This window comes from Sinocyclocheilus grahami, unplaced genomic scaffold, assembly GCF_001515645.1.
Source record: "Sinocyclocheilus grahami isolate Dianchi unplaced genomic scaffold, SAMN03320097.WGS_v1.1 scaffold2412.1, whole genome shotgun sequence".
NCBI classification, from domain to species: Eukaryota; Metazoa; Chordata; class Actinopteri; order Cypriniformes; family Cyprinidae; genus Sinocyclocheilus; species Sinocyclocheilus grahami.
The window spans coordinates 23314-49749 of record NW_015507591.1 but is presented as its reverse complement, the minus strand read 5'-3'; the positions used below and the strand labels follow the sequence as shown (position 1 = coordinate 49749).

Below are 26436 nucleotides of genomic sequence, written 5' to 3'. Positions count from 1 at the left end.
AGTATTTTATTTTCCGAGTTGTCTATTCCGAGTTGGGTTGTGGTAAAATTAGCAACAGGTAGTGGCAGTAGCTCACCGAGTGCAACCATTTTACGTCATCAGAATAATGGCGTCCCCCATAGTCCAAAATATGTATAAAACGATGTGATTTTTAAAATAACATAAATCTTCAATGGGTCCTTCTACTACATATTTCAGGAAGAGACATCATTTACGTTATATTAAGCCATACAAGACTTAATACCCAGGGATCCCTTTAAGGCTCTGTCTAATGTACATTATATGTATGAAGAAGCTTCATCAGCTAAACTTAACTGGGATAAAAGTTAGGCTTTTTGGGCAGGGAAGGTTCTTCATGATTTTTTTAAAAGTTGCCAGGAAATCTTAAATGGAAAACAGAGGGGTTGAAGATTTTAGGTATTTATTGTGTTTAGTGAGTTTCAAAAGTTAAATTGGGTTGGGTTAGACTAGGAAAGAGTGTGTACCAGATTGTTTCGCTGGAAATGGTTGCTACCTCAGTTGTCCTAACAAGGGAAGAGCTTTGGTTACTGATAACTCGGTGACCTCTACTCTTTGGCATAAACTCATGAGTATTCATAGGTTTCATGTGACGTCACACAGTGTAGGACCGAACTGCAACTCCGTCAGTCTGCTGTGCTGTGCTCTGGGCTGAGAAACAGCCAATCACAATGCATTATTTACCACGAGATGTGGATGTAGGGGATTCTTTTCAGTAAATATTTCTCGTAAGCATAGATGCGTTTTAGTATTAATACATTTTAGTATTTTATTTAGCAAGTTCATAATGAAACTTGCAAAAGGTTAAATTTGCGTGCGAGACTGCTGATTTGCCAGAAAACCTTTGTTATGCTCCACCTAAAGCTAATAAATCACCGAGATGTTTTTGATCTAAGTACAGTTATGTGAGTCTAGAATGTCTACGCTGCACTAAACTTTGACAAACACTATGATCCACAAACACACAGATGAAGAAGAGGAGGAGGATGACGGTCCAGCGCACACAAGGAGAAAGATTTGTAGTTTTAGTTTCCACAATCTTATTTTATGAATGTAACTGAATGTAATTACTTCAAAGATGTTAGAGTGAAGAGGACCTGTTTGTACTATTATTATTATAATTCTATAGAAGATCGTCTTTTCAAATAATCTCATTTAACTAAATATATAAGTTAGTTGCAGTGAGTTTTACAATGAAAATGTACTGCAATCAAATGTATATGCATCAATATGTCTGAGATCATATGCAGTAGCTGTGCCCTGCTTTTACAGTTACTAAATGTAAGCAGCCTTATATGTTCAGGTGCTCACCAATATCAATACACATGTAACTGACTACAACACAACACAGAGTCACGGTTGTGTTGCTACTTTAGTTGCTTATTCACTTAGCATGTAGAGACATACAGGAATAACTGAATATTTCTCTTAAATGTGCCACAAATGTCTTTTAACAATGTTTTGTAGTAACCGAGAGAAGTGTCATCGCAGAAGACCTCCTCAGACAGCTGTGAACAGCGAGCAGTGCTTGGAGTCAGACAGTGGACTTCATCTTTATTATACTTCTCTGACTGGACGAGCAAGCAGTTAAGAGTCCATGAGAAAGTAAGTTCAAGTACATGTCTGCATTGACCATGATTATACCATGCACTGTATAAACGTAAAAAAAACTGTGAAATGCTTGGCAGCACAGGGTGCCAAACGTTTACCATTAATGGAAATAATGGTTAAATAACTTTTTTTTTTTAAACGGTCAATTAACTGTTAAATTAAAGTACAACATCCTATTTGTTCTTAAATGTCTTTTTTTTAAACTGTTACTTTACAGGTATTTTCTGTGAATTTTTTTTGCAGTTAATAATCAGCTAACAACAGCACACATGCAGTAACTAATAACTACCATTGCATCAGCAACACCAGAGTTACTGCCTTTAAATAAAGCGACATGCAGCAACATTTATTGGTCTTCTGCTGGACTGAAGCACACACTCTACTCTTCAGCACAATGGTGACCCACAAAACACAGACAACAGAAACTCTTTAAATCCCAAAAGAACATTAAACACTAACAGATCTCTCTAGATCTCAGCATCTTCACTTATTACAAACCAGTCTGACTTCATTTCTCTCATACAAAACTTCTTATTAAGAATTAACTGAGGTTTAGGTGTTGATGTTTTATTGAAATTAAAGGGGTCATATGATGCGATTTCAATTGTTCCTTTCTCTTTGGAGTGTTACAAGCTCTTGGTGCATAAAGAAGATCTGTAAAGTTGCAAAGACTAAAGTCTCAAATCCAAAGAGATATTCTTTATAAAAGTTAAGAGTCAGCCACGCCTACCTAAAACGGCTCGTTCTAACATGCCCCCACATGTCTACCTCACTATGTGGGAAGATTTGCATAACGCCACCCAAATGTTCACGCAAAGAAAGAAGGCGTAACTTTTATTCTCGCTGTAGTATTGTTGCTGCCGCCATGTCGTGAAGATGCTGTGTGCTTCGTTGTGAAAGCGAAACTACTTTGTTTGGTCTTCCAAAAGAGGACACGACTAGAAATCAGTGGTTAAGTTGTATTTACAACACTGTTCCAGAACACTTCAACCCAAATATTCAGATGCGTGCAGTGTATGTTACGGAGGACGAGGACTGTTTCCTGGGAGAGTAGACTACAATGCCGGTGTCTGTTTCTATAAAGTGGGGCAGTTCCAACTTTGCAAGGACAGTCTGGTGCTTCTGACTCAGTCTGTAAGTACATTTACATATTTTTGTAGGTTTGGGCAGTGTAGAGTAGCGCTTGTTGTTTGTAGTTTCTCCGATCACAAATGCAGACATGGTTTTATGTTTACGCGGCGCGATGCAACGCAACACGTAAAAAGACAGTATAAGTCATTATAATCAGTAATTATGTCCCCACTGGATGCAACAAATGCCTGGTTTATAATGGGTTTTAATGTGTTTGTCTCGTCGCTCCGGCCGGACAGGGCATCACAGTATGGTGAGGGGCGTAACATTTCCGTCTCACGCTTGAGGTATTCGGCCAATCACAATGCACTGGATAGCTGGCCAATCACAGCACACCTCGCTTTTCAGAACGATGAGCTTTGTAAAAATCGAGGCGTTTCAGAAAGGCGGGGCATAGAGGAGAAACAGTAATGTACAGTATGTGGAAAATAATGTGTTTTTTAACCTTGAACCGCATAAACACATTTCATTACACCAAATACACAAAATAATGTTATTTTTAGCAGCATCATATGACCCCTTTAATAAAGTTTGAAGTCACCGTTGTGGAGATAAGCATTTACGTTAGTTGTGCTTCTGACCCTTGACTTTTTAACAGTAATTTTTTTTTGGCTGCTGTTACTGATTGATTCTAAAGCTAATTTATTACAGCAAAATCTGTGAGATACTTTATGAGAAGTTGTTTGCATTCTAGTAATGATCCTGTCATCACGTAGTGGCCTGATTCACTAATCTCTACAGAGATACATACCTGAGTATGTTAAATTTATTAATTTCTTTTTATGTTGTCATTGAATTTTACTCCATTCAAGACACTTTCTATATAATGATTTTATTTTAATTAATCACCATTTGTTATAACATCATAAGACTGCTGTAAAAACAACAAAATAAACCCAACAACATTAAAAGCTGGCGTGTTCAGAGAGTGTACTCGGGATATGATCAGGTTGCTATAGTACAGGTTACAAGTAGCTAATTCAGAGATAATTTACAGAGTTTTGATTGCTATTCAAAATAAAAGAAAACAACCTGGAAAAAAAACAAGTTTTCGTAAAATGTATTAATATAAAAATATAATTTTTTATAATGTGTAATATAATGTTTTCTATTACAATTGGGGGGAATCTTAACGGAAGAGAAACTGACCAACAGGAAGCTATGGATCTATGGATGTGTATTTTTCAAGCATTTTATTGTGGCATTCACTGGTATTTGTTATTTTTCTGCACAGTGATAACTAGTGAAAAGTGTTTCTACTCATCTACTTATAAGTACAGTTAACCCAGAATTCTGTCATCATTCACATTATTACATCAATCCCCCTCATTTGTTTTTCAAACCCCTGACTTTAGTTTTTCTGCAGAACTCAAAAGAAGATACTTTGAAGAATGCTGGTAATCGAAACCCACAGGTGTGTCACGTGTAGACGACATGAAGGGAGTAAAGGATTGTCATGTTTGGGTAAACGATCTCTGTAATTAGGATGATACACACTTTAACTTTCAATCATACTGGACACAGCCACTTAATGTGCTAGAATTAAATAATAATAAGTAAATAGTCTTTCAAACAACATGTACTTTAATACTATATATATATATTCACTTTCATTCAGTTTGGTGCATTCAGTTAGACCTTTAGTAATAGATACTTGTGCATGAGTTGCTCTTGACAGGTGCAGAAATGAAAGCTCCCAAGCTAAATACTCACTGGACTAAGATGAGGAAAGACATGCTGCACAATGACACACAACCAAGATCAGTATTCACTGATTACCTTTAAAATTATTCATAGTAACAGCTGGGTAATAATTATTTACATTATTTTACCAAGTACAAGATGTTTAATTCAAAAACTTTGCCATTTACCAATGTGTCTCTCAAAACACCTTTTACACTTTTAATGTTTTAACCTTTATTAAATGTTACAGTCCAAGTGTACATATAAACGCCTCATTCATTCAAGTAAATGCATGGGTAATTTAGCAAAATGTGTTAAATATTGTATCTACACTTATTGTATAACTGCTGTTTTTTGCTGTAATTGCATGGTTCTGTAAATAACTTTTCCTCATGCCAGCTTGCTCAAGCTAGTTATTTAATGGACTTTAAAAATGCTTTCATAATGAGATGTTTATAGATTTGTTAAGTCATGTTATTTATGTATTATAATCTATATAATTAAAATGAAAGTAAACATTTTGTCTAGGTAACGTTATTAATTTTAAATGAAATATTAATGAACAGTACAGTAGAAATGAAACTGGGCTAAGTCTGGCGAGTCCGGCTCCTCATGCCAGCTTGCTCAAGCTAGTTATTTAATGGACTTTAAAAATGCTTTCATAATGAGATGTTTATAGATTTGTTAAGTCATGTTATTTATGTATTATAATCTATATAATTAAAATGAAAGTAAACATTTTGTCTAGGTAACGTTATTAATTTTAAATGAAATATGAAACTGGGCCGAGTCCGGCTTGGATGCGGCAGTGTCGGCGAGTTACGGCTGTCGCATCTGGTCCGGTTGATTCGGCTCAGAATCTTGAAGTGAGTACACAGGCATCCAGGCCGGGTGCGGCAGATGAATCGGGTCAAAAGTCTCTAGCAGGTGAAGATTTAACTGAAAATGGCCCGAGTGTACGGAGAGGGATTGTGTATGAGGTAGATGTAAATAGCCAGCAAACGTCAAATTGGTAAGTTTTCCCTAGACTAGTGGAGTCAGCAGTTCACTTGACCGTAAATAAGGATCTAATCCTAAAGTATCTATTTTTTTAAATACCATTGTTTTCCGTTGTTGTTTAAGTGTTATTTTGGTTTCCGATCACCAAGGAGAGGCTACGCAAGGTCCTAAATGTGGCGGCCGCAACAAAAAAGTCACGTGACTGAAACCCACCTACAGGACTAATTCAAGTGTTCAAAGAAGGTTGGTGACCTTTTTCTGGTCAAGACAACACTGGATTCATTCGGCTGCTTCGTATCTTCCAGCACAAGAAGGGGGCAGGGCTTGGTGGACATCAAGTCTAGGATCAGGACTTTTCGTCTGCAAACAGCTCAGAGACTATTGTATAATAAAAAACTCTGCTTGGATGGACACTGCAAAAGCTCTCTTAAAGAAGGCTGGTGGAATGGGTTTTGATAAACATTTGTTTTTAATGCAGTTACAAGAGACTGAGATGGTTGATCTTCCACTTTTTATAGATCTGTGTTAGAGGCCTGGAAGGTTTTTATTGTATCAAGATCATCTGATACACCTGCTGGTCCCTGGATACTGGAAGAGTCCATTTTTAAAACTATTTTTGACCTTCAAGACTGTTGAACTCTGAAAGTTTGTGGAAACACTTCTTGGTGGCTGGGTGTAATAAACTGGGACACATTCTGGGAAGTGATGTGCAAACCTTGATCCAAAGAAGTGGGGTGAAATCGATCTGCTTTCTACAACAGTGCATCGCAGAAATATTCAAGGAATTAAGAGCGGATTATCAAGTTTTTTTGACAAACCCAGCAGTTTTAAATGAATGGGTAGAAGGTGTAACGGTGGTTGTCTTGTCCCAAAATATAACAAAAGTTAACAAACACACAAACAAAGAAAAAAACTACCTGTAGCAGGAACCGAACCCAGGTCACCCGTGTGATGACTCTGAAATCCTCAAAAGAATAAAAAACACAATCAGTTATTGATGTTCGGGCGCCAGACAAGTATATACCTGCCACATTTTTATATTTCATTCATCCCAGATAGCACAACAGACAAAGAAATCCATCCGCTACATACAAAAAAGATAACATTAACATTAGGATAAAGGTAACACTACAGGAAAAGTTGTGTGCAAATTTCTTTGTTTTGAATGAAATAATGTTAACATAATATGGACAAGTTTTTAGATTTCCAAGCACCACAATTCTACTTAAAAAAAAAAAAACAGCACCTTTTCAATATGCGAACACTGACCAAGCTGGCAGCATGGGTGGCTAAGAGTGACTCGGGAGCATCGGCAGAGTCTTGGCTCCTTCCTCTTTGACAGCTCCAAGTCACTGATTTTGGGAGTATGGTGCGAAACTCCAGTTCAATCCCCATTCGCCGGCCAAGAGAAATGCCTGTTAGCAACAGGCTAAACAGGTAGCACCACCTCCGTTCCACCATCCCCGGAAACACACTCCGAAAGATCCACCCGCAAGCACTGCCTCCAAAGGGAACGTAACACACAAGTTCCAGTCAGACGAAATTCCCTCCAGTATCTAAACCTCACCCTATATACATGTACTCTTCCTCATAATCAGTCCTCGTCTCCAATCCTAATGCATTTTAGTTGGAAGGCGGTGACAGAGAACATGAATGTAAACAAAGGGGCAGTAGGGAAAATATCTGTAATGTCACAAACGGGACGATTTAAGTTTTCCCTCAATCATCAGAAGTGTTGCTGTGAAAGATTGGGAAGAAAATGAAAGCTGTTTGTTGTCTTTAAGTACCCCAGTTTTGGAAGATTTTGAATCTGCTGGAAAAAACTCTTATGTGTGAACATTTCCAACATGCAGTGTGTTACAGCTCAATCCTAGTGTTGGGGTGGGTTGTGCCTTTTGTTCTGAGATGGAGACAGTTTTTCATCTTTTTGTGCAGTGCTCGCTCGCGATTGGGATCTTTTTGGTTTATTAAATAGTTGGTTCTTGTCCATGGGTGAATAATTTTATTTTCAATTGTTCATTTTTGGGCCTAAGTATTCGGTTCGAAAGAAATGTGCTGCTTTTAATTAATTTTTTATCTGGTACTGCAAAATTAGCCATTTGGGAGACAAGAAAAAATAAACTGTTGGGGCAAGGGTCAGTAAGTGTTGTACCCATGTTTTTGGGGCTTGTAGCTTCTCGATTGAGAGTGGAGTATTATTATTATTATAAGCTGGTAGATTCATTGCCAAAGTTTATAGAATTATGGGGAATAAATGAAGTATTATGTACACTGCATGATGATGAATTTGTTTTGATGTTTTGAAAGAGAAATGTAATGTAATCTAATTGTAAAAAAAATGGTCTCCCATATTATTTGCTAACCCTATAAATTCACCTTGATATTTTACTTATCCATTCAAATCCTGGAAATGTAATACTTTTTAAACCACTTTTGTGACAGACATTACACGTTTACCAGGTGGACAATTGCAAAATATATAATATTAAGTAGTAATAATTATATGATGAGTCAAAACATTGTGACCACCCATCAGGTCAAGTGAATATATAGCCAACATGTTAGTGCAGAAGAAAGACCTGAGCTAATCTGACCACTCCCAGTACTCAACCTAACCTGGTCCAGGTCTGTATGGCAATATCTCACCCACAATTAGGCCAGCACTTATAGCCCAGAATCGGCCAGAACATGGCTAAATGTGCCATTTCACAGCCACAATCGGGCCAGATCCACACATCCAAAGCCTAGGCAAATCTGGCAACTCTTACTGGGCCAGAGCTGGCTCACTTCTGGAGAGCCGCTGCCGGTAGGGAGAGCATGGGCGAAAGTACCACTTTTCAGAAAAACGTGATTTTAAAAGATGTTTTAGACAGAGATATATTTTTGCTGTGGTCAATAACTCACAAGTGTGGTCTGTCAATACCAGGTGGTATTTTGTAGAAACGTAAAATGACTTCAGTATAATTTCATTTTGAACATAAGTTGTTACATTGTTACTTTTGACCCCGTCTGTTGGGTCAAAAGTAACAACAATACAAGCTAGATTTTTTTTGTGTTACTCTTATTTTTTTATTAAATATACCTGACTATGGCCTTGTAATATGTAACTGCAAACATATTTTGTCTTTTATCTTTGCAAAAAATTATTAAATTACATTTTCATTAAAAATTTTAATTTCATCAAAAGTAACCCGACATAAACTTGAATTGTTTAGATTGTTTATTGGCAATGTCAATTCATTTTATAAAACATTTTTTCAACAGTATGAAAGTATATAATCCAAGAAACAAACAAAAACAGCCAAGAAACCCCATGTATCAGTGGCTGCAGAAACAAACGTTAGACAGAGGCTTTGAGAAACCATGGCATATTCTCAGAAGACTGGAAAAGTTTGAAAAAATACTATATGAGCCGGAAGAGTCAGGTGGCAAAAAAAGAGGTTCATTTGGATGGAAACCTGACTAATGTTAACAGGCATTAACAGATAAACAGTAGAAACAAACACGAACATAACAAAAGGCATTTGCCTACTCATTGTCACAGTTGTGACAGATATAATGTTCTGCACCCTTAGTGCATGCCTCATGTGACCAGAGCTGGCAAAAGAGACACTGCACCCACACTTCCCCAGGCAAGGATGAGTTGAATGTTTCCCCACACACAAGACATTCCTCATCCTTGTTCTGGGAAGCTGTGGGTGCAGTGTTTTTGATAGTGAGGAGCCTTTCCTTTGGAGCGGACGGCTTCTTCTGAATCCTCTTCTTTTGCTCCTCCTCCAGAGCTGCCCTCACCGGACAGTCCGTGAGGATCGATGTTGACCTGCAACATTCAAAGTGAGAAAAATTGCTGTCAACATTTATATAAATTTACAGGCAGTTATTGCTCATCCTCTGTCCACATGGTGGCAGCATGTATAAAGAAATTATTCGGGACAAAGCAAAAACCAAATGCCACTCACCTCCTTTTGCCTCTTCGTTTTGTGTCCTTTCTTGGACCAGCCTTAGGAAAGGGACGTACAGCTTCTGGAATGAATGCCTGGACAGAAGTCCTGGAACTCAGGCCTAGAGTAGTGTGCCTGTCGGCCCCCCTCGGACATCAAACAGACATCTTCCCCCTTCTTCAGGTGGGTCAGCTTAATCAGCAGACACAAACAATAATATCAATATCGTGCACAATTCTATTTTAGTTATTATTTTACTAAAATCCTTCGGGATTAACCAAGTTCTATCTTATTTTATCTTACCTGAACAGACAGCTGGGTGGTCAGGGATGGCAGACTCTAAAGAGGAACCACCAGGATACTCTGGCAGCAGCCCTCCCTCAAACAGGCTCTGGCTAAGTGGGTGTTTGTTGGAATGTGGTGTGGGACCACATGGTACCAGTGAAGGAAACGGGCGGTCGGTGACATAGGCAGGTGAAAAGTCTTGCTCCTCAAAAATATCTGGGTTAAAGGGGCAGATGCCAGTGCACACAAAGCCAGACGTTATGTTTCTGGGTGTCGCTGCTCGTGGTAGAGCTGTGGCTACTAGGCTTGGAACATCATAGATGGTCAAAGTTTTTCCAGGGTGTGTTCTCATCCAGTGATCTGCTGCTGTGTTTATATATCGCTTCAGTGGACCGAAGACGCTCCTGTCAAGTGGCTGGAGACGATGTGAGCAGTGGGGTGGGAACGATAGTAGGACTATGACAAAAGTCAATTGCTGCCACAGAAAGGTATGACCAATGATTGTTGAGGAGGAGAAGCACCTTCGACTCCAGGGTCACACGGGTGTGTCTGGCAAAGTGCTGGAGAAAGGCCAGAAAGTCTGTATCCTGCATTCAGCCTGAGCTATTTGCAGAACCAGCAGACCCAATGGGACCATTTCTCACAAAGTGGTCCTGGAACTTCTTCCTGGGAAAGATGAAGTACGGGGGAATGCACTCGCCTTGTGCATTTACTGCAAGGGCAGTGGTGACCAATGTCCCCCTCTCCCCAGAGGTCACTGCACCGACCTGGCGCTTCCCCGCCATTTTGGTGTCATCCCATACATCTGGATATTTGCAGCCATATCTGCTGGCCAATTCGTATGCAAATTTGCGCACCTAAAACATTTTTAAAAAATGGTTAGATGGAGATTGTTTATGACATGATTGAGATAAAATAAGACTTTACTGATCCTGCACTGAGGATTTTTATATGTTGCAGCAGCTTCAGAGACAGTGGAAAATGAAACATAATTTAGAATATTAGGACAAAAATTTCAATAAAAATAAAATTAAGATAAAAAATATATTTAAAGAATACACAAATGTCACATTTTGATAAGCATCTAAAATGGTTTTAGTAAGAGCAGTGTGAGTGAGCTGCATGCTGAGTGTTTTTGCTGTACTACACTGACCTCCTTAGGAGACCGGCCAAAATAAACATCAGCTGCCCTCTTAATATAACACAGAGAAGACTTTAGAATGTGATCGGTCCCCTGGTGGTCTAGTCTTATCCCTAGTGGTCTCTGCCCTCCTCCTGCAGTATCTGAGCAAAGACATGACATATGCCCTCATACATATCTGGCTGAATCAGACCCCTGTCTGTCTATCTGACCCTAACTCTTGGCATATTCTGTTGGTGTAATATGACATAAACATGTTAGAAAGTCAGCACATTAGCAGCGGGACAAAAGTAACAAGTGTTACTCCCGTCCCAAAAGGAGCTCCTGACATTTAAACCCGATTTACTTTTTTACTGAAAAACTCTGACGAGGCAAACTTTAGGATGTGTTACAGCACTAAATAACATGTAGATTGATCATTACTGTGACACATGAAACGAGAAACACAACTTGTAATTAGAAAAAAAGTACAGCTTCAGTAATTTACTTACCGTGCCGGCCCTAACTGCAGTATATGTGGCAGCTCCGTCAAGCGTCGCGTGCTGAATGTGCTGTCATAGCTTGCAATGAAAATGTAATCAGGTCTCTGAGAAAATCGCTTTGTTACTTTCGCCCCGGTTCTCCCCTACACAGCCGAGTGTGTTTGTGCTTATGCAGAGTCAGTGTTAGCGCTGATTTTAATGAGATGATTAAGCCACAATGGTTCTGATGTATCTAGTTCCCATGTTAAGTGTGATTCTCATCCATACCTGTGTTCAGTCGCTGAAGCAGCTTCTTAACGCAGCACGAGACTGTGATGCTGCTCTGCGCCGCTAGAGGGAGCGCAAGGGAACTTCAGAGGACTGGTATGGCAAGCCGTTTTGACTTTTATTCATTCTCGGGATATGAATTCTTGATATCAACAATTCAATTTTTACTAGTTAAAAAGTTAATTATTGATATCAGGAATTGGATTTCTACTAGTAACAATGGTTATTTTTGATATCAGCAATTACATTTCCACTAGTAACAATGTTAATTCTTGATATCAACAATTAAACTTTCACTAGTTAAAATTGTTATTTAAGATATCATGAATTCCTTTTTGGATATGTGCATAATTTAATGACGAGTGCAACCCTTTATGAATGTTTATGGCGGATAGACGGCAAGGTACAGAGCCCAAAAGAGAATGGGCACATTCGATTGCCCTCTCATGAAAATAAAACGCTCCTGTAGGCTATTTTTAATCATTATCTTGTTTTCAGTTTAGCAGAGGCTACTTACACTAACTCCGCCTACCAATGTGACTGCAAAACGACTTCAAATAAGTGTCAGCTTCAGTGGCGCAGATGGTAGAGCACAATACATTTGTGTTTTGACGCGAAGGACCCGATTTCGAGTCTGCCTTCTGTCGAACTCGTTCTTCTCCCTTTTCCCATTACGTATCACATCGGAAACGCATATATTTTCAATAAAAATGAAGAAAATTATCGAAAAGTGGAAAATAACGTGTGGATATTGGTTAAGGTTAGGGCTAGTTCACTGTAAAATCCAATAGTTTACCTTAGATTTAACTAGTTATCTGTACTTAGTTGTTATACTTACTAGGTTTTATTGTTACAGCTACTTTCAAGGCAAATAAAACAATTGACTTACTGTTTTGAGTGACACTTACTTAAAATATTCAAGTAGCCACAAAGGAACCAATGACATTAATAAAGCAGTGAGAGGCAGCAGTGCACTAATATGTTGCTAATGTGCAACATAACAACAGCAGAAGAAGAAAAGAAAACGAGTCTTAATAGACTTTTCACTCATTTCCTCCATGTCTGCAGTTATCTTTCACTAGTTGCATTAACTCGTTTCCCAAAGTCATCTTGAATGTTGAATTCTCAATACAACTGAAATATTTGAGAGAACATCACATAAGCTGACTTCATAAATTGATGTTGATTTTCCTAAATGTTTTTTTTTAACTCACCATTATAGTGATTAGTGTTCCCTTTGGTTGTGCACTTGGAATTTCATTTATATTACTGTAATTTTTTCTTGTTAATGCAGCAGTATGCACCAGAGTTATTTAATTTCAAGGACAGAGAAGTAATAAATAAATTGCTTCTAATTAAAGCATTAGTATATTTATTATTTATGTTTATTGATGAATTTTTCATAAGTAGCTTGAGGTGCTTTTAATTAGGTTTATATAATCCTTAAATCATGTGTGGCAATATGCTGAAGTCACACACAGACTTAAAACATTCAGAACGTGAATCACAACAATGGTAACAATTACATTTAATTTATTTTCATTAATTATAACAATAATCATTTTATTTGCTCTTTTTGTTGTGCTGCTACTGACACAAGACAGCAAATAAAAATTACAAATAAAATCAACAACTATAAAACAAAGCAACTGTATAATTTATTCATACCGCAATGCACTCTGGGAGTCAGTGAGTAGCTATACTAAGTCATGAGTAAACCTAAATGAAAGGATCAAGTACCCCCTACAGTTCTTTTTTAGTTACTAGAACTCTCGTGTGAGTAAACTATACTAACTAAGCATTTGTCAGTACAACATATTTTTTAAGTAAGCCCAACTAATCGGATTTTACAGTGTTGTAGGGGCGGCATCCATTTAATAATTTTTAAATAAAAATTATAATTTACACTCAATACATTATTATTGTAGCCTATACTGTTTTATAATGTAGCCTACTACAATAATGAGGTGCAGATATTGGCCACTATTTGCACTAAGTAGTACGAACAGCATCAAACTACTATTACTGCGAGAAAATACTCCTATTATTAAAGTGTAAATAGAATCTATTGCTAAGAAAATATGCTATTTTCACTTAGTGTAAATAGAATTCATTGTATTCAAATAGCCCCTGACAAAATCAAATTCTAAACTATCAGCCATTTCAACTGGAAGATGAAGGCTGTGATATTAATTTTATCCACTAGAGGAAGCCACAGGATAAGGTTTTATTGAAAATAAATGCAATAAATGTGTATAACCGTAGTGTAGCGACAGTAGTTTCATATTATTAGTGTGCATATTAGTGTGCATATTAGTGTGCATAGAAATATGTGAAATGCTTGTAGATCATTTATCCCAATAAAACACACTTGTCAAGTTTCCAGACATGATTAAATATATAGTTCTGTACTACAGGGACGGTTCTAGACCCTTTTAGGTGGGCTTCAGCCACCCTATTTGTCGTCTCAGCCCCCTAAAACTATAATCAGCTATCTGAACGATCAGACCAGCGCTGCTTCCTCATGAAAGTTTATCATTCTCGCTTTTAAGGGCAAGATGGCACGAGTGAGATCTCAATGTGGTATTCACGTGCTGTGATATCGTTACTGTGAACACACAATATTAAAATAGCCTACACACAATATTATGTCACAATAACTGTCTTGACGAGTATCCAAGTAAACACAGTCAGTTACATCTTAACGGTTAAGAAAATATTAATGTGTCAGTATAACGCTAATTACGTTAATATTGTTAATAAAACAAAGGAAAAACAGAGAAGCACTCACTGCTCTTAACTAAGTAACTTATGTAACTTTAATAGGTAATTGTATATGTTTATTTCGTAATACAGTTTTCATAAGCACTGTAAAATACTGTTTATTTAGGACATTTGTATCTTTGTATCTAATGGTCTCTCTGAGGGCTAAGCCCCCCCGAGGATGAAACCCTAGAACCGCCCCTACATTTAAAATGAAGACACCATTTTATTTATCTCTTTTGAGATAACATATAGTCTCTATTCTGTTTTATTTTGTGTTGTTTTGCCAAAACAACACTCAATGCAATTTCAACATGTTAGATTTGTTATTTTTGATATCTAAAAATATATTTGTGATATCAATATAATTTCTGATATCTAAAATGGCTTTCTTACTAGTAACAGTCACATTCATGATATCAGAAATGAACATCGTCACTAGTGGCAGTTAAATTGTTGATATCAAGAATAGACGTCTTTACTAGTAACCACGTGATTACTGATATCAAAAATAAAGGATTTTACTAGTAAGAGTTGTATTTCTGATATGTGAAATTGGAATAGTAAGAAATCAATTCTTGATATCAACAATTGATTTTGAATGGCAGCCTATGGTGACATTTAACTAGTGAAAATACAATTACAGATATCAAGAATTATAGTTGTTACTAGTGGAAATTTAATTCCTGATATCAATAATTAGCATTTTAACTAGTAAATATTGAATTGTTGATATCAAGAATTCATATCCTGAGAATGAATAAAAGTCAAAACGGCTTGCCATAGGACTGGAGCTAAAGACGAAAGTGAAATTATAAACCACGACACCATTTCGAGCAGAAAACGAGTTAACACTGCGGATTCAAACGGTGGAGGATGTTCCGTTCAGCCAGTCGTGGTGAGCTTTTAATCCACCAATCAAAACCCTCTTTACTGAACAGACTCGAGAAGCTCAAGCTGCGCTTGTACTGTGCAGTGTTCCATGATTGGGTCCTTGATGTAAAAACATTTTAATGGGTACTCTTTTTTTTTAGCACCTGATTACAATTTCTACGTTTTGTGCTTGTAAATGTTAAGTATTAATACCTACGTATAAACATGAGACCAGGCTGAATAAACAGGGTATGTGCAACTTTGGTGTATAAGACAGCAGGCTAACCGGGAAGCTGTATTTTGTGCGAACGGTATAAATCATAATGTGACATAAATGTCAAAAATACCTAACAACAGATAATGTTGCATGCAATGTATGTCAGCTGATGTTCTTTGACAGTGTTCACACACCACAGCAGTTTTACTAGCCCTCAATTGTGCCAACATTTTCACTGGCCCAGCCAAAAAACACTGACATAAATGTCAAAAATACCTAACAACAGATAATGTTGCATGCAATGTATGTCAGCTGATGTTCTTTGACAGTGTTCACACACCACAGCAGGACTCTGTTTTACTAGCCCTCAATTGTGCCAACATTTTCACTGGCCCAGCCAAAAAACACTAGATAGATAGATAGATAGATAGATAAACAGACAGATTTATTCTGCGACATTAAATAATGGCAGCGGCTATTTGCACTAAGTGCAGATATCGATAGATTCTATTTACACTGTTAAAATAGCAGGATTTTCTGCTATTTATACTTCTTATTGCAAATAGTGGCAATTATCTGCTCCTCAGTATTGTATTACACTATAAAACAGTATGCAATAATAACATATTGAGTGTAAATTATCATTTTAATTCAAATTATTAAATGGATGCCACCTTATTGGGACAATAAAGCTCTCCCTACACCTACCCTAACCCTACCCGATTTTCAACTTTTTTATTATTTCCTTCATTTTCATTGAAAATAAATGCTTTTGGAGAGTCCCCATAAACCATAAAAACAAACCTGTGTGTGTGTGTGTGTGAGTAAGAGTGTGTGTGTGTGTGTGTGTGTGTGTATGGAGCCAGATCGGCTTCAAAAATAATACATTTATAAAACAAAATTCATAAATGCACAGCACAATTTACATTTACAAAATCCGATTCGTAAATTCAAAACGCAATTTATAAATGCAGAAGTAAAAGCATAAATATTTCCCCAAATGCTCACACAAAAGCATCTTACCTAAATAAATTTAAAATGTTTATACAAATATGTATATATACATTTCTTGAATTAATTTCCATCACACATTTATGAATGATGTTACATGTATTTATGGATCGTTGAATTTGCAGATCATCACACATGCGTGGACTGCTTTGAATTTGTGTGTGGTATTTTTGAGACCTTCCTGGCAGGTTAAGATTCATAAATATCTTTTTTTGGAGGATGTTCCGTTCAGCCAGTCGTGGTGAGCTTTTAATCCACCAATCAAAACCCTCTTTACTGAACAGACTCGAGAAGCTCAAGCTGCGCTTGTACTGTGCAGTGTTCCATGATTGGGTCCTTGATGTAAAAACATTTTAATGGGTACTCTTTTTTTTTAGCACCTGATTACAATTTCTACGTTTTGTGCTTGTAAATGTTAAGTATTAATACCTACGTATAAACATGAGACCAGGCTGAATAAACAGGGTATGTGCAACTTTGGTGTATAAGACAGCAGGCTAACCGGGAAGCTGTATTTTGTGCGAACGGTATAAATCATAATGTGACATAAATGTCAAAAATACCTAACAACAGATAATGTTGCATGCAATGTATGTCAGCTGATGTTCTTTGACAGTGTTCACACACCACAGCAGTTTTACTAGCCCTCAATTGTGCCAACATTTTCACTGGCCCAGCCAAAAAACACTAGATAGATAGATAGATAGATAGATAAACAGACAGATTTATTCTGCGACATTAAATAATGGCAGCGGCTATTTGCACTAAGTGCAGATATCGATAGATTCTATTTACACTGTTAAAATAGCAGGATTTTCTGCTATTTATACTTCTTATTGCAAATAGTGGCAATTATCTGCTCCTCAGTATTGTATTACACTATAAAACAGTATGCAATAATAACATATTGAGTGTAAATTATCATTTTAATTCAAATTATTAAATGGATGCCACCTTATTGGGACAATAAAGCTCTCCCTACACCTACCCTAACCCTACCCGATTTTCAACTTTTTTATTATTTCCTTCATTTTCATTGAAAATAAATGCTTTTCTGATGTGATTTGAAATTTGAAAAGGGAGAAAAAAGTTCGCCAAGAGGCAGATTCGAACCCGGGTCGATCGCGTCAAAATGAACACGCTGCACGTTTTACCATCTGCGCCACTGGAGCTGAAGAGTGTTTACTGTCTTTTGTAATGTTGACTAGCCAAATCACATGTTGTTGGGTGGAGTTACTGTAAATAGCCTCTGCCAACAAGGTGGGCTATTTGCACTTAGTGTAAATAGACACTGTGTTAAAGAATACTCCATTCATGATTTTTTTACAACTTTTACGTAATTTCTGTATTTGCCCATTGAAGCAAAAGGGAAACTCAAAAAAGAAATGCTCTGTCAGCACCCGAGGGTCTTTCGTGCTATCCCCTGGCCATCAGCAAGCCCTGAGAGAACTAGGTATGCGTACACTTGACAACTATACAACTATATACAAGATGTCAACACCGGACGTGACAGAGTTAAAAGACGCCACAAAATCAATCAAAAATCACAGCCAATCAGAACAGCGTGTGGGCGGAGTATCTCTGCAAGCGCACTGAACTTGCAACAAAAGAACATAATCTAATTAATGTATATTAAACAATTTAAGAATTGTTAAAAATATATACTGAGTAACTAATACAATCTTTGCCATGGAATACACTTATGTGTTGACACTGAGTTCACAGTTTTACTATCCATCTTTTCTTTAACCATTTTTCAATATCTGAGGTAAATCTTAAATGAACCAAAAACATTTAAGATACCTTTTGTTGCATGTGTAGTTAATCGCAACCCAACGGTAATCGCGACCCATCAGTAGTAATAGCGACCCAACGTTCTCCTCAGAATATTCAGCAAACTTACTTAAATCAGAATTTAGTGCTGATAACAATAACAATGTAAAAATGCTCGAGAATGAGATGAGACGAGTGACATGCTGAGTGATTGACAGGAGGCGTGGCTATGTAGGACTGCTGTGTGTGTGACGTGAGCTCGCTGTCAGAGAGGAGAGAGAGAGAAAGCACAGCTGATATCGTTTTATCGATCCTGCGGGAAAGCGGTATTGAACCGTTTTAAATATTTCTCTATAATATGTGTTGAAAAACTATATTTTTGACAAAACTATTAACAAACCCAAAAGATTCGGGGCTTTTGAAAAATCCTTTTGGGGCTGGAGCCCAGGGGCGTGTCTACGTGGTGGTCCTGAAATTTGGCTGGCCACCCCAGGTGCCCCCCCTACCAGATGTCTTGCGATAGGCTTGTTTTTAGTAAATTTCTAACTGCATCTGGCAGTGGCGGATCCTGGCATGTGTAGGCAGCTGCCTAGGGCCGCTTTCTTCTCCTCTTTATACTTAATTTTAGGCGGTTTATATAGCGTGATATATGACAAATATCAAGAGCGCATAATGTTACGTGATCCATGTAATGCGCGAGCACGAATCTCTCCCCTCGCAAGCAGATTTCCTTCACTCTCACAAAACTGGATGTGTGCTTTTAAATATGCATTGTTCTTTTATGAATTGGCTGTGCTCTCGCTCAGATATTGCGTGTACACGCTCAAACGTTGTCTTCGCATCACTGAAGACGAAGAGCTTTTCTTCTAATTCAGGTGAGGAGTAGGCTTACCTCACTAAATGGAAGCATGCTGATTATAGTCAGCCTTCTCTAGTTAATTATTTTATTAATAGCCTACTTATTTTAGTTAAGTGCTTAACTTGTAAATTTGCATTTATTAAATTATTTTATTTAGTGCATTTGTATTTTGTTGTTTTTGTATATAGTTTTGCAATAAAAGCGTAACAACAAGGTTCCAGAAATAATCACTGAGGGTGCTTCTGAAATGAGTGAGGGTGCTCTAGTCTTGATGCACATTTTCACATATTTTGTCCCGTCTATTGCTATGCTATCACTATGTCAATCACTGCTATTTCGAGAGCGAATCCCGCATAAATATGCAGATGTCATTCCTGAAACTTTGCAACGTGAGTGTTGTCGAAAAACAAAGTTCTACATTTTAAATGGATTATTGACTAGAAAGCTTGCAAAGAGTGCTCATAACCACTAAAAAGCTGTCACTCTTTGTTTAATGAGTTTAGGTATTGTTTATGTCTACTCCTCGTGCTACATGTGATTCCCCGTGAAGATTAATAAATTCCTTGGTTTTTGTACTCTTGGTCTCCTCGTTCCTTGCTCCGTGTTCCCGCACCGTAGCAGATCGTGACAGCATTATCAATAGGGTTGGGTACCGAAACCCGGTACCAATATGGCACCGGTACCTATGTAACTGGTATGTACTAGAACCGAATCAGAATGCAGATTTCGGTGCCTCATTTTGGTGCCACTTAAATGCCTGAGCGATCGATTGAAATATTTGTCCTCTGGTTTTCAGAAATGGACGTAAGCATCACCATCACCGGCACCGCACGTGAAAAATAATTTCCCGACTGAGAAAATGCACGTGAACTCAAGAAAGCTCTAATAATACAAATCCAACAAATCTTTGGGACCCACTTTATATTAAGTGGCCTTAACAACTATGTACTTACATTTAAATTAATAATTTGGTACAATGCACTTATTGTGTACATACATGTTTTTACATTGTACTTATATTTTAAAAATACCTGCATGTAATTTCATCTGTAATTAATTTATGTAATTACATTTATAATTACACAGTTGACCCATCCCTTACACCTTAACCCACCCTTAAACCTACCCGTACCACCAAACCTGTCCCTAACCTTACCCGTATCCCACCTTAATAGCAGCAAAAGTGTTTTGCAATACAATATGAACACTAAGTACAGTGGGGAAAAAAAGTATTTAGTCAGCCACCAGTTGTGCAAGTTCTCCCACTTAAAAATGACCTCTGTCATTGCCAACAAAGTGTATATAACAAAGTATTGAGATGAAATTTTGTTATTGACCAAATACTTATTTTCCACCATAATTTGCAAATAAATTCTTTAAAAATCCTACAATGTGATTTTCTGGTTTTTTTTTCTCATTTTGTCTCTCATAGTTGAGGTATACCTATGATGAAAATTACAGGCCTCTCTCATCTTTTTAAGTGGGAGAACTTGCACAATTGGTGGCTGACTAAATACTTTTTTGCCCCACTGTACATTGTACTTAATTTTTGATGTAAGTACATAGTAGTTAAGGCCACTTAATAAAAAGTGGGGCCAATCTTTGTAGTAACGAGAGTGTCCATGTTGTTTTTTACATTCCGACTTAAAAGCACAACTGGGGAAATGAGAGCATCTGAGGAGCACGTGAATGCAGTAATTACACTTGCTCTGACTGCAGCAGGTAGCCTTCTGTTAACTAAGCTAAACATGCTTAAATTAAAATGCCTAAAACTAAACCTCCCTTGTATTCACATTTCTAAACCTGTTGTCCAACAAAAAAGAACATTATAACCTTTTTACTCCACAACACCAGTCAAATGCTTCCTTTTGTGATCTGATGTGGCTTCTTGTCACAGAATGAGGCAGAAAATATGTTCCATAGGCTACTTTAAAAAGAATACATCGATTAGCAATGGATTATAAATATACTTAACTATTATGAAAATACCAGATGGCTTGAATAACACAGATAAACTATATTGTCGCAGTCAAGGGCTTATTGTCTTTGTTTTATCATTCAAAACGTTTATATGTTCTGTTTACTCAGTTACAGCTATAATAGCGATGCCTTTGTCCATATAAGGGATTTCCTGGAGGGTCATGAGTTCTGCTACTTCTGTGACTGGATGTGTGGATTTTCTGTGTGAGGGCGCCCTCTGGTGTCCAGTATAAATGAAACAGACATCATGTGTTTATAGTGCTAATGGACAATCCATCTGTCACAAATCCGGTCCGTGGACTTCCATCCGATCTACATTTCCCATGCACTATTTCACTAATCACACGCTCACCTGAGACCAATCACACACACTACATAACACCCACTCAGTTCCTGCTCCGATCGCCAAGTATTGCTCTGCGTTTAGCACTCCCCAAGTGTTAGCTGCTTTACCGAGCCATTCCGTGTTTCTGTTTAATCTCTAGTTTTGTTTAGCGTTTATCTCTCCTCTAGCGAGAGCTACAGTACTGAGCCATTCCTTTTCCCATTTTTTTGTTTTAGTCTTAGTCTAGTCTTTCCGTTTGCCTTGTTGTCTGTTTCCTGACCTTCTGCCTGTGTTTATTGGATTACCCCTCTTGTCAAGCCCTCTGGATACTGTTCGTCCGATCGTAGACTAGGGCTGAACGATTAATCGCATTTGCGATAATATCGCGATATGACAAAACGCGATTTTTTAACCGCAAGGCTGCGATTACACTCTCGTCACGTGACACGCGAGAGTAAAGCAGTCTGCAGAGGAAGCATCAACTTGACACACTACGCATATGCCTGGCCTACAGAAAAGCGCACTTTGTTTAATCTATCTAATATTGTGTTGGTCATACTATAAAATAGAGATGGGAGAAAAGATTCTGGATCGATTCTGAGCTTAGTTTTTAACCACAGATGCACGATGGCGCTGCATGTGCTTTAGAAACTCATCCTGCTTGCTTCCAGTTGCTCTCTCTCACACACACCACTCGAACCATCCACACAATAACCTTTAATAAAGTTCGGAAAGGTTGAAGCGAATTACAGGGACATTCGCGCGCTTCACTGAACAGGATGCGCTGTGAGAAATGTGTGCGTTGCTGACGCTTGCAGTGTGTCGTCTCGCCCGCCGGTATTTTCTTTACAAATGCTCTACGAACACGCCTCAGTTATGTTATGTCCATTTCAAATGCTGACGCGTGCTTTGCGAAGAGTGCTCGGTCATGCGGCTGTGCGCGACTGCTTTTGAGTGGTTAAATATACTTTAATTTCGCGTCATAAAAGCATTTTGAAATTAATGTAAACACAGTCAGTTATGTCTTAAAGGATCAAACAGACAGGACAAACCACATCTTATATTTCAAAAGAGATCTGTGCATTAGTGTGAATGCAGCTTATTAGATCTGCCGCTCTCTATGATGCCATCATAATCAACAACAGTAAAGCTGAGAAAGAGAAACATCACAAACAGCTCTTGAAAGGAAAATGTTCAGATACTCTTAAATACTGAAAGCACTGTTTGTTTACTGCTTGTAAGCCTAGTTCCAGACTAAAATAAATGTTTGAGCTGTCTTAACTGAAAGCAACTTGCACTGACATGTCTTAAAAGATATCAGTGCCATTGTTTTGACTCAAGATACACACCAGTAATGTTTTTTTTCTAAGGCACGTTTAAAGATACTTAGATGTCCTAATTAAACTAAGGCCTAATCCTGGCTTAATCTAAGCCCTGTCTTATATTAGTTTACTTAAAATTATTAACATGCAATTGTTTTAATTAAATTTTTTAATGTGTAATTTATTTTTAAAAAGTACTTATAATTAAATATGGAATTAAATAAAAAAAGTTGTATTAATAAGACTAATCAATAAGAAAAAAAGATATAGTTTTGGAATCTGACTGCGACTCCCAGAATCCGAATCGAATCATGAGGTGCCTAAAGATTCCCACCCCTACAATGATTTATTGCTTGTCTTTGTTGAATAATACAGAAGATAAAGATCTTAAAAAATAAATTGCATATTAAATCGCAATCGCAATATTGGTAAAAAATAATCGCAATTAGATTATTTTCCAAAATCGTTCAGCCCTATCGTAGACCCACGCTAGCCCAAGGAATATTCTTTGTCTTGCCTGTGCCATGCCTGTTTACTGTTGTTCGACCCTGCCTGTGTTTTTTGACCATGTCTCTTGTGAATAAAAGCTTGCACATGGATCCGCACGCCTCTCGTCTCGTCAGCCCCGTAACACCATCATTTTTGGGGGAATTTTTATTTATTTATTTATTTTTAATTTTTTTATAAATATCGGTTCAGGCACCGTTTAGGCACCGGAACCGTTTTAAAAGTATCTATTTGGCACCGGTATCGAAAAAAAGCCCAAACGATACCCAACCCTAATTATCAACACACTATCATCCTGTTTAATGCTGTAAAGCTGCTTTGACACAATCTGTATTGTATAAAGCGTTAAATAAATAAAGGTGACTTGACTTGTTTGTCATATAATTAAATAAATTAGCACCAGGTGCCAGATTAACACCAATAACTTATCTGTATCTGTATCTTATATCTGTAAGTGTTATATCTCATTTAAGTTTTTTATACTGTGCTTCAGAATACAATTCATTTATGAAATATGCTTTAAAAAGTGCCCTTCTGCTCCTGTTAGGATAACGTCAAGTAGTGACCTTGACATTTAGGAAATTGTTGTTTTGTTCTTTAGTTTTGATCTCCACGGTATATTATATATAATATAAACATATAAAAACATACAGTAATATATACTGTTGATTAGTTTCTCTAATGAAATGTTCTCTCACAAAAAAGTATTGTGTTTTTGTATTATTTAAAGTCTTAAATGCTGCAACCAAATTGCATTTGGGAAATGAACTAAAGACAAACTGAAGTGAAGTAAAGGTGTGAGATCTGTGTGTTCAGGTGAAGCAGCTGCATCTGGAGCGAGAGCGGGAGAAGTCCATGCGCGAGCAGGTGCTGGAGATGATGTGATTGGACCATTTATATATATATATATATGTCTATGTATATATATGTTTATATATATACTGTATATATATTCACATAATACTACCTTTATCATTTAACCTAAACTAATGGGCTCTCTAACAAAATGCGGTGGTTTAGAATTCCTGTAATCCACATCAAGCTGTTATGTACATGATTGTTCTCCACATCTGAGTTCCGTCAAGATCAGACTCTAAAACTATCTCATGTAATACTCAAGGTACAGTATGATACTCTTAGCAAACTACTGGTGGTGGTTACTTCTCGCGTACTGCTCATGTCAAGTCTATCATGGCTTTTCACATACAATGGCCTACTGTGGTCATTCACACGGGGCTTTCACATTACATAGCTTATAGAAACATACACAGGCTATAAATGTAATTGCCAGCCCGTAGGGCCTTCACTTTTCATGGCCTATCGAGGCTTTATATTACACAGCCTATCGTGGCATTTGCTCAATTTGGCCTATTGTGACCATCAGGTAAGTGTGACTATTATTGTTTAAGTAACTCTGCCTATCATTGTCCTTCGCAAAAATGGCCTCTAATGGCTTTTCTCATTACATGAACTACACTGTCTTTCTGTGTTAAATGGCATAATGCGGCCTGTCATGACTAATGCTGCTGAATGGGGAGTTCCAACATCAGCCATCTAGCTGCTGGGCAGATGGTCATCCTCCACATTTGAATCATACATTAGACCTGAACCACAAACCTCAGCAAATAATTTCATGTTGTCTTCAAGGTAATCTATATGCAATTACTGGTGGTGGTGTAACACCTATTGATATTACTCCTAACAACCTCTATGGTTTAATATCTGCGGCTTAACTCTGCCTTTCTCTCTGTGGCCTTTCTCATCCAGTCTTCCCCTCTGTAGCCTTCTGAGGCATTTCTTTCTGTGGCCTATAATGGCCTTTCTCACTATGGCCTATCAAGGCCCCTCCTTCTGTGGCCTATCGTGGCCCTTCCTCCTTTGGCCTATCGGGGCCGTTCCTCCTTTGGCCTATCGGGGCCATTCCTCCTTTGGCCTATCGGGGCCATTCCTCCTTTGGCCTATCGGGGCCTTTCCTCCTGTGGCCTATCGGGGCCTCTCTCTCTGTGTGGCCTATCGTGGCCTCTATCACTATCCGGCCTATTGTGGCCTCTCTCTCCCTGTGGCCTATTATGAGCCCTCTACTCTACTCTATAAAGCACCAATACTTTTAGTTAAGAATCCGGTACATCTTTTATGCTTTTTGTACTCGCCTTAATTATGTCTAATTAAATATTCCTTTCATTTGTTTTGTTTCATCTTGTATGTTCTAGGATCTTCTAAGAAATACTTCAACTGGTGGGTATATAATTTCCTTCATTTCTTTTGGGGTGTAGGCTCCGCCCCTGCCTTCGTCTTCGGCAGCAATAGCTGGAATCTAAGACTCATAGAGATTCAAGCTATGGATGGGGTCTACGCCAAAGAATTCCATTTTTATGTCACGGTTTTGTCAAATAAATACTTTCGAGCCATATCGTCACCTCCTGAGTCTTTCTGGTTGAAATGGAAGCTTTAACGCAAGTTCTACTAGGAAGACTTAATGCTACGTCACACATTACAATTAGTTCTAACCAATCATCTCTTGACATGAGAAATATATAAGCTCTCTACTCACCCTTCCTTGTGTTTGCAGATACTGATGTGTCATTCCCCTCCATCCTCCCCTCCACCACCAGGTTGGCCCCGTCCAACGCAGGGGGGTAGGCTCTGCCCCTGCTTTCGTCTTCAGCAGCAATAGCTGGAATCTTAGACTCACAGATTCAAGCTATGGATGGGGCCTATGTCAAAGAATTCTATTTTTATGTCAAGTCAAGTCAAATCACCTTTATTTATATAGCCCTTTTAACAATACAGATTGTGTCAAAGCAACTGAACAGCATTAATTAGGAAAATAGTGTGTCAATAATGCAGAATGACAATAGTAAACACTCATTTTTCAGTTAAAGACAGTTCATCATTGGATTCAGTGATGTCATCATCCAGCTCAGTTCAGTTTAAATAGTATCTTTGCAATCAAGTCCACGATATCGCTGGAAATGAAGTGTCCCCAACTAAGCAAGCCAGAGGCGACAGCGGCAAGGAACCAAAACTCCATCAGTGACAGAATGGAGAAAAAACCTTGGGAGAAACCAGGCTCAGTCGGGGGGCCAGTTCTCCTCTGACCAGACAAAACCAGCAGTTCAATTTCAGGCTGCAACAAAGTCACATTGTGCAGAGGACTCATCTGGCTCCTGAGGTCTTGTCCCGGTGGTCATCTGAGACAAGGTCTTTACAGGGGATCTGTATCTGGGGCTCATCTAGTTGTCCTGGTC

General features: G+C 37.9%; 1 long non-coding RNA gene across 1 annotated transcript; it reads right to left on the bottom strand.

The window, feature by feature from the left end:
• Nucleotides 1–320: 320 nt before the first annotated feature.
• LOC107574961 (uncharacterized) lies at nucleotides 321–14060 on the bottom strand. The gene is made up of 4 exons (XR_001607769.1): nucleotides 13974–14060; nucleotides 9642–9648; nucleotides 5776–5782; nucleotides 321–331 (listed from the first exon to the last, which is right to left on the bottom strand). It is a non-coding gene; the product is annotated as an uncharacterized lncRNA (long non-coding RNA).
• Nucleotides 14061–26436: the final 12376 nt, after the last annotated feature.